Raw genomic sequence first — 9,695 nt, 5'->3', positions numbered from 1 at the left:
TCGAGCCCCACGTCTGTTTGAATGTCCTTGAAGGGTTTGGGATGGAAATTCCTCGGGTTGCCCCCTCCCCTCGGAGCAGAACCAGCACAAACCAGCAAATCCCATCAATCATCTGGGATGTGTTCCCAGTGCCTGCACCTTCCCCTTCCTGCCCCACTCCTCACAGCCTCTGTGGAGATCACGTTTGCTTTCCCCATCAGACATTCCAGTTATCAAATCGTGGCTTTTTTTGTACATTTTTTTTTATTTCCAAATTGATCTTTATCATTCAATGAAAAAAATAATCCCAAAAATGGCACTGGATGAGCATCAGTTATTTCAGAGCAGGTCTGACCATAAAACCTCCATCAACTTCCTCGTCAAACTCCAGACATTTCACGCAGAAAATCAGATTTTCTAAATTGAAAGACCAAATCCCAATAATCCCTGGAATTCCCATCCTGATCCCCCTTATCTCCCCAAACCCCAAAACCCCCTGGAATCCCCCATTATCTCCCCACCCTCACACCCCTTATCTCCTCCAGGACAATGCTCTCACCCCAATCAGGATTTATCTCTTTTAAATCAGCCCCATATCCCCTTTCTGAGCTGGGAAAGAACAACCCCAAATCTCTCCTTGGGACAGAAAAACCCCCCTGATTTCCCCCTCAGGCCCTGAAATATCAAACCCAAATCCCCCATTTCTGTTTTTCCACCCCAGATCCCTTTTGGCTCACCTTTAATTCCGTTTTCCCCCTTTCCGCGGTCCCACATCCGCCCTTTTAGCACCCAGTTTATTTGATCACCCAGAAGATAAATGGCTTCTGCTGAAATATTAAACAAAAGTCGAATTAAAGCGCTGGGGAGGGTAAACAATGCCCTAAAGCACAATTTCCTTTCTGCTGCGTGGGGAAAGGAGTTTCTGTTTCTCTGTTTCTCTCTGAATTTCTGCACACGAGCACACAGGGAGCCTTTCTGCCCCAAATCAATAGGATTYGTACCTGTCTGGGACAATTTTTAATTCAGTGGGAGCAAAGGAAGGGTTTTCCAGATAAGATCTACCCCAAAATAAAATTTATTGAGAATTTTAACACACAGAGTTTGTAATGTCATTGCTTTTGTTCCGTTTCTTGCTTGCTCGGCATCATTCGAGCTGATGATAAAATGAAAAATGTTGTTTTGGGTGGGCTGGGGGCAGTTTTGGAATAAAAGGAAGTGGAGAAGAGCCTGGTGGGGCAGCAGCTCATCCCCCTGGGCACCATCAGCACCGGTGCCACCCCAGGGATGGGTTTGGGGAGGGCTGAGGGGCTCAGAAAGGTGAGGAGAACCTCAAATCCCCTCGGATTCCTCCCAAACCATCCCAATTCCCAGCTGAAAATCAAAAGTGACGTCCAGCACTGCCAAATTCCCTCGGCCACGATTTCTCCAGGAGAAATCCAGCCTCCTGTTGGAGGCTTTCTCATTGCAGAATTTCAAAAAGGGATTTCTCCCAGAATTCCAGAAGCTCAGTCTGAGAACTCTGCAATAATTTCATTTGRCAGATGATTGATGGGAAGGAAAGGCTCATTTCTTATGGACTCGCCTCTATTCCGTAAGAAATATCTGAGCAGAAAATGAATTTTTCTCATTTTTGACAGTTCCAGCCCAGATTTTGAGTTGAGGCTGAGTAATCACCAGAAAAAATAATTCTGATGGGAACGTGACAAATGGCAGCAGAGCAGGATTTGATCCATGGATATTGATTCTCCCCACAGTTTTGCTGGGATTAATTTTTTTTTTTTCCAGTAAAACCACCTTATGGATCAAAAAAATCCTGTTTTTCACTGAGTTTATTATTGCTGGAYTATTCCTGGAATCCAGGGGGATTTTCAGGCAGGATAAAACACGCTGTGGGGTGCAAATGGGATTGGTGCAGAGCTGGGAGAGGAAAGTTCTGGGGGATTTACAGCCAAGGGACAGAACCCTGGGGGCTCTGGGATCTCTTTTTAACCCCGGTGAAGTTGGGATCTCTTTTTGGGGGCAAAAACCAAAATTGGGGGTTCTCAGATTCTGTCCTGGCCGTGACCAAATTGTGACCCAGAGGAGATAAAAGTCCCCCAGATGGGATCCACACCAATCATTTCATCCACCATAAATTAACCAGCCCAGCTTTAGATTAGCTGTAGAAATTCAGTTTTCTTTCTTATGAAAAAAAAAAAATAAAAAAAAATCGGGGAAGGGGAAAGGAATTGCAGTGTGCAAATATCRCAGAGAACAGATTAGTTATTGTTCCTGAATATCCTCTTTAATGGCATTACCAGAAAATCGGGSTTTTAGGTGAAAGATGGGCTGATTGTCCTGGCCAGGCTGGCAGCTGGGAGGTGTCCTGGCCAATAAATCCACGGACAGTTAAACACCAAATTCCTGGTGGAAGAGAGGGAGCAGAGCTCATTCTGCTGCTGAGATGCCCTTTTTTATTTTCTTATTTTCTTATTTTCTCATTTTCTCATTTTCTTATTTCCTTATTTATTTTATTATTTTATTATTTTCTTCTTATTTTCTTATTTATTTTCTTATATTTTTGTTCCATGACCTTCCCTTACAGCCTCCTCTGCCTGGTGGGGGTTTCCAGCAGGACTGGATTTGGTGGAAAGATTTCATCCAGGGAATTTTCCCACCTGGAAGTGCCTTTTCATGTTCACCAGGATGGGTCACAGGCTCTCACTGCTTCTGTCAAATCATTCCTGTCAAATCATTTTTATTACCCCCATCTTTATTTCAGCGCGGAGCTGGAAGTGAGAGAGGTCAAACCTTAAAAAAATCAAAATTTCGTTCTTGTCACAGCTGAACTTTTCCATAAAATCAAAATAAATCTTTCTGACTGACTCAGGTTCACACACAACCATCACATTTGCGTTTTTCAGCTGGAACCAAGATTAAAACCAAGACTAAAACAAAGTTCTGAGCTCTGGCCCTGTTCTGGAGAGGATTTTTTGTGTTTTTTTATTGTTCTAGTTGATCACCAGGTCTGGGCAATCTGGTTTTACAGAGGATCCCAAGCTCTGCTGATGCTTCCAGGGTTCTGCTCCAAGAGAAGAAACAAGCAAAGTGATGATCAGAGAGGAATTTTATTTTTAGGGAATTGGGACCACAACTTCCTGAAAACTACCAGACCAGATAATGTCTTTTTCCCTTCTCTTTTACAGCAAGCACTCGCTCTAAAAAAAAAGTCACCCCACTTTCTTTAAAACCTTTTAAAATCCATCATTCCATGCAGCTCTGGAAAATCAACCCCTTTGCTATTTCCTTCCCTTCCTTCCTCTCCCTCTCCTCTCCCTCCTCAAACCCAGCCCTGCATTTCCAATCAGCRCCGAGAAATAAAGCGAAAAGGAGCGCTGAGGAGTTGAAATCTCCTCGTTGTGACAGGGTGGTGTTTTGTTTTTTGGKTTTTTTTTGTGCGTGAGYYTAAATGAGGCTTTAGAAAACGATCAGAGCCCATTAGGAAGGGCAGGACGGCTCCTGGGGGATGACTGAGAGCAGACTCAAAATCCCAAAGGATGGAGATCACTGTTTACCTTCCTGCATGGAGAATTAATAAATGTCTCCATCTTCCACCGCTGAACGTAAAGGAGACAGAAGGAGTGAGGAGAGRGRAAAAAAAAAAAATAAAATGGGATGTGTGTTTTGCCTTTTTTCCTTCGGTGTTTGCACATCATTCTTCGCTCGCTCCCTGGAGGATTTGCTGCCCRGGCTCGGAGGCAATTCATCTGTCCTGAGCAGGTAGCTGAGATAATGAAGAGGCCCATAATTTAGTCATCTCRGCCATCTCGGCCTTGGAAGATTAATTTTTGGCCTTTAAGTGTCAAGGTTGGTTAAACGGAGCCTGTAGCGCCGGGCAGAGGCGCAGACAGAGCCCGGGGATGGGGTGAATTCCCCAAATAAATGAATCCTGGAGTCTCTGTGCTCTCTGCACCAGGGAATAATGATTATTAAAACAGAAATGCTCCCTGATTCATCCAGAGTGAGTTCAGAGCTCGGAGCTGCTCCTTTCATTTTCTTTTCCTACGTTTGCACTAAAAATTCTGTTCCTGGGCCTGTGCTGTGATTCCCCATTTCTCATTCGCTCTGGGAGTGATGGGATTTGGGGATTATTGGCTTTCTCCATCCCAGGGATGGCTTGGATGGGGTTGGGGGTGTTGCTTCCTACAAGCAGGGATTGATCTCGAGGTTGGACGGGGCGGGGAGGAGACCTGTGCTCCCAAAATCATGGAAAATTTGGGATGGAAGGGGCCTGAAACTCATCCCATCCCACCCCTGGCATTGGAGGAACAACTTCCACCATCCCAGGGTGCTCCAAACCCCGTCCAGCCTGGCCTGGGACACTGCCAGGGGCACAGCTTGGATCTGGGCTCAATTCCTGGGCTGCTCCTGTGACACCAAACCAGCAGATCAATTCTGCAAAATAGAAAATGCGTTTATTTTATAGGAACTGGCTGGAAAATCAGCCCCAGCAGGAGCAAAGGGCTGAACAAAGAGCAGGGGCCTGGAAGGGTTGAATTTATGGGGCAGAAAACCAATCTGGGGTCGGGCATTCCTTCCATCCCCGCGACGTCTCTGCCCAAATCGCGCCGGATTCTCCGCTGGCTTTGGGGACCATGTGAAATAACAGAAATCCAAACCYTGCCCTTCACTGCTCGGTGATGAAGGGGCTCTGCACCCACTCAGATGTGTCTGGACGAGGTTTATTGGCTTTATTCTCCTATTTTTGGTACCTGATATGATCCCAAGGCCCCTGAGACGTTTCCCAGCTGGACTGGACGGGTCTTCTGTGGGTTTTTCCTTTTCCATCAGGAAGCGAAGACAAGGCTCCARTTTAATCTCATTTTATTGTCACCAGGCTGTCCACACTCGTGGCCTCCATCACAATTCGTGTGGGGGGTGGAAAACTGGGAATAGGGACTGGTTATGTCCCAGTTCCCAACTGGAAATGTCCTGGAGTAAACCTGGAGTAAACCTGGAATAAATCCAGGAATAGAGACTGGTTATGTCCCAGTTCCCAGCAGGAAATATCCCAAAGTAAACCTGAAGTAAGTCTGGGAATAGGAACTGGTTATGTTCCAATCCCAAATGGGAAATATCCCAGAGTAAACCTGAAGTAAACCTGGGAAGAGGGACTGGTTTTGTTTCAGTTTCCACCTGGAAATATCCTGATTTTAGGAATGCCCCCCTTGCCCCTTGTACTTTTTTCAACACAAAGTTCATCGTTCAGGAGAATAGAAAGTGTAAAAGTGAGAAAACATGAAAAAATAAAATTATTCCCTTTTCCTCACTTGTCACTCGTTTATAAGCGGAAAAAAATCAAACAGGGATGGAAATTATTTCTGTCCTATTTTTGCCAATTTTGTGCCTTTTTCTAAATAAAAAAGAATGAGGAGAGGGGAGAGGAGGAGGGAAGAGTCAGCAATGAGGGGAACAATGTGATGAAAAATTGGAGTGCTTAACATGAAGCGGGGAAATCTTATTTTTATATTTTTAAATGCAGGAATAAAGTGCAATCTCTGGCCTGAAAATGAAACCCAGGTTTTCATTTTGAGCCTTCATTTCATATCCACACGCTCGCACAAAATCAAACCGGGTTTGGAAATGAAAAAACCACAGGGAAAATAATATTTTCAATTGAATTTTTTTTTTGTTTGTGTTCCCCCTCCTCCAATAAATAAATAATTTGGTTTTCCAGGAAAAAATAAAAATGAGAACAGTGGGTGAGACATAATGGAACAAAAAGGGTTTTGCTAAAAAATCTGGGAATTAACRGGGATTATTCCTGGTTTGTTCATTCCTGTGCTAAGGAAGGGGCTGCTCACCACATCTGGGTGTCATTTACCAGCTGTAAATAAAACATTTGTTATTATTTAGGTTTTTCGCACTCCCTCAGGCCATGGGGTTCCTGCTGGAATGGTGCCTCCGCTCCCATCAGTGAACTTTTCCTCCACCAYGGGATATTTTTGGAGATTTTGCAGCAGAGCAGCCAAAGGATGATTTCCCCCATTAATAAATGAAAATTCTCCCTTAATCCAGAGGTTTCTTGGGATGGGGCAGCTCCCAGTTCCCATGGGATGGTGTGGTCAGGGCCAGCACCCACAGAGAGGAGGAAATGGGGAGGGAATGTTGAGGGAAAATTGTGTTTTAGTGGCTAAAATGGTGGGGGAAATGATATTTTAGTTATGGACACATATGGATGTTTCAGAAAGCCAGGAAAATGGGGACGAAATTATGTTTTTGCTATGAAAAGCTCAGGAGAATGTGGGTGAAATGATGTTTTAACTCTGGGAATATCAAGAGAATGTGGGTGAAATGCAGAGTGAAATGATGTGAAGTGAAGGCAAATCAGGAAAATGGAGATGAAATGATATTTTATCTGTGGAAAGCTCAGGAGAACATGGGTGAAATGATGTTTTAGCTCTGGAAATATCAAGAGAATGTGGGTGAAATGCAGGGTGAAATGATATTTTAGCAATGGCAAGTCAGGAAAATGGGGATGAAATTATATTTTATCTATGGCAAGCTCAGGAGAATGTGGCTGAAATAATATTTTAGCTCTGGAAATCTCAGGAGAAGGGGGATGAGATGATATTTTAACTCCGGGAAGCTCAGGAGAATGAGTATGAAATGATGTTTTAACTCTGGAAATCTCACAAGAACATGGGTGAAATGCTGGGTAAAATGATATTTCAGCTTTGGCAAGTCAGGAAAATGGGGATGAAATGATGTTTTAGCTCTGGAAATCTCAGAAGAGGGATGAAATGATGTTTTAACTACAGCACACTCAGGAAAATTGGATGAAATGCTGAAGGAAATGATGTTTTGGCTCTGGAAATATCAAGAGAATGTGGGTGAAATGCAGGGTGAAATGATATTTTAGTGAAGGCAAATCAGGAAAATGGGGATGAAATCATATTTTATCTTTGAAAAGCTCAGGAGAATGTGGCTGAAATGGTATTTTAGGTCTGGAGATCTCAGGAGAAGGGAGATGAAATGATGTTTTAGCACTGGAAATCTCAGGAAAATGGGGCTGAAATGATGTTTTAGCTATAGCAGATTAGGAGAATATGGGTGAAATTATATTTTAGCTTTGGCAAGCCAGGAAAATTGGGATGAAATAATGTTTTAGCTCTGGAAATCTCAGGAGAACAGGGCTGAAATGATGTTTTGGTTATGGCAGGCTGACACAATCCCACCTCCACCCCAGCTCCATCCCAATTTCCCTGATCCCAGAATTTTACCAGCCCGACAATCCGCACAGATTTCTCAGCCCTTTGCCCATGGAAACTGCTTTCATTTTCGTTTTCTAAACCACCCCTGACCCCAATATTGGGGCAGGAACGAGCTGATCCTTCATYTGCCTCCCAACCCAACCATTCCCTRCTGTAAATCACSGGGGACAGAAMAATTTGGGGTTTTCAGGACTTTTCCATGAGCTTCCCCATCGGGGAGATGAGGTATCGGCGCTCAGGGTGGAAAATCGCACCTTTTGTCCCTTTTTTTGGGATAAAAACCGCATTCTGCACTGGGCGGGCACGGAACCAACCCAGCTGCGCAAGCTGGGCTTTGCAGCGCTCTCCTACCTAAAAAATCCAGCGAAAATAGGAGCGGGAGAAAAGCCGGGATTGCCCATTAGGGCCGTGATGGATGCGGTGCTGAAAGCTCCTCGGAAGGGATGGGGATCGCAGCTCTSCGGAGAAACCGAGAGAAAAACGGGAACACCGAAAATGAGCGGAGCTCGGAGGAAAAGGACGGACCCGGAGCGGCTCTAGAGGGCACTGAAGATCTGCGGGATTTCTTTCTTCGGAAAGATTCCAAGTCGCTTTTTTTTTTTTTGAGAATTAAAGAAAATAAATTCAGCCTCTTCGGGACCACATCAGGCTCCAGCACTGCAGCTGCTCCCCTTGTAACCACTAATAACGGGGTGAGATGGGTTCTGTTTGCCTTTTGGGGTTTCTTTCCTCCGCTGCTGGGCTCTCCCCGCAGTGATTTTGGCAAGGATCTGTTCAGCACAAAAAAATAAAAAAAAATCTCATTTTTTGAGCCAGAAATCAGCCCCAAACTGCTGAGAAATGGCAATTTCTTATCAGGTTGTCACGGCTGGAGCAAAGGGGCTACAAAGAGATCTGGTCACATTAATAGGAACCCCAAAAAACCCTTCTTCATGTCCCAAAACAATCTAAAACACCAGATAATGTGGAAATATGGCAATTTTGGGGATTGTGGGGTGCTTTTAGCTGGGTGGTCCATGGGGAAGGGACAAGGGGACAGCCACTCACTGAGAGGGCCTTGGAGATGTTGTATTTTTAATTTCAGGCATTTTCCTGTCCCATGGCAGTGTCTGTGGTATGGAGATGGCACAAATCCCCCTGCACCCTCCACAGACATTCCCTGCCCTCCTCTCTCCCACCTTGGGCTGTTTAACCCCCTTTTTGGGATCTCCTCAGCTCACTCAATAAAATCTGATAAAACTTTCAGGGCTGCCTGCATTCCCTCCTGGGAGCCAAATCCACAGCAGGGAAAAAACACCTGAGCACCCCTGAGCTCCTTGGGCAGCAGCTCCAGGGATTTTCTCAGCCACCAAACACCTTTTGGGCTTCCTGAGCACCTAAATAGGGGAATCAGGTAGCTCAGACAGAAACTGAGAGTTGATCAATCCTATTTTTCCATCATAGGCTCCTGCAGGAAAAAAACTGGGAGGGCAGAGAGCTTAATAGGATGTTGGAGGTGCAGGAAAAGAGAAAAATTTTATCCCTTTTATCCCCTCAGGATGATTTGCACTTTCCCATGTCATAAATCCTTGTGATAATTATGATAATTATGTTTCTCTCCAGGAATTTTTTATCTGGGTTCACTTTGTGGCTGATTTCACCGGTGTTTAAGGGTGGCAGAGCTGGGACCCCACGAGCAGCCCCAGATCCGTATCATCCCCAAAATTTTCCCARATTCTGCTGCGAACTTTCCTGGCGCCCTGCAAATGTTGAAATGTTTGCACAGGAGCGAGGATGAGCAGGATGGGCCAGCCCAGTCCACGCACAGGATTCCACCCTTGTTTAATCTGGAGAGAACACKCTGTTTTCCTCAGCTCCCTTCCCAACCCCAACTGGAATTAGGACCAAGCCTACTTGGGCTATCGTGAAGAAAAATACACTGGAAATTAATTTTTTAGGTGATTTTCTTTGTGAACAACAAGAGATAAATCTCTGCCTTCAATAACTTCTTTTGGAAACCAGAAGGATGGCAAGGAATTGTTTTCTCCCTGTGGATTCTTTAACTGATTTGTTGCAATAGAATTAAAACTCGCAGCATTCACCCAAGGTAAGAATTTGCAGCTTGTGTGTTAAAAAARTCCAGGAATTTATGGGCGAATCAGGGAATCTCCAACCCTGCCTTCAATCAAATCCTTTTTTTTCTGTTAACAGTTTCCAGATTCTTATTGTAACTGGTGTTAATTTTTCTCCACTTGTGGCCACCTCRCTCCAGCCCAAGCTCTGCACCTTTCTGTGCAGCCTGAAAAAAAAATCAGTGAGCAGCTCAGATTCAGCAAATGGACCTTGCTGCTTTTAAACCCCTCATAAAATCAAATATTATCTTAAGAAATCCTAATCAAATTAATCTTCAACTCCATCTTCCCTCTCTTCACCCTATGACTTCACCCTGAGCTTGCCTGAGTATGACCTGAATCTCATTTACTT

This window comes from Malurus melanocephalus, unplaced genomic scaffold, assembly GCF_030028575.1.
Source record: "Malurus melanocephalus ecotype Western Australia unplaced genomic scaffold, MMel_1.1 scaffold_537, whole genome shotgun sequence".
NCBI classification, from domain to species: Eukaryota; Metazoa; Chordata; class Aves; order Passeriformes; family Maluridae; genus Malurus; species Malurus melanocephalus.
This window is presented reverse-complemented; position numbering follows the sequence as displayed.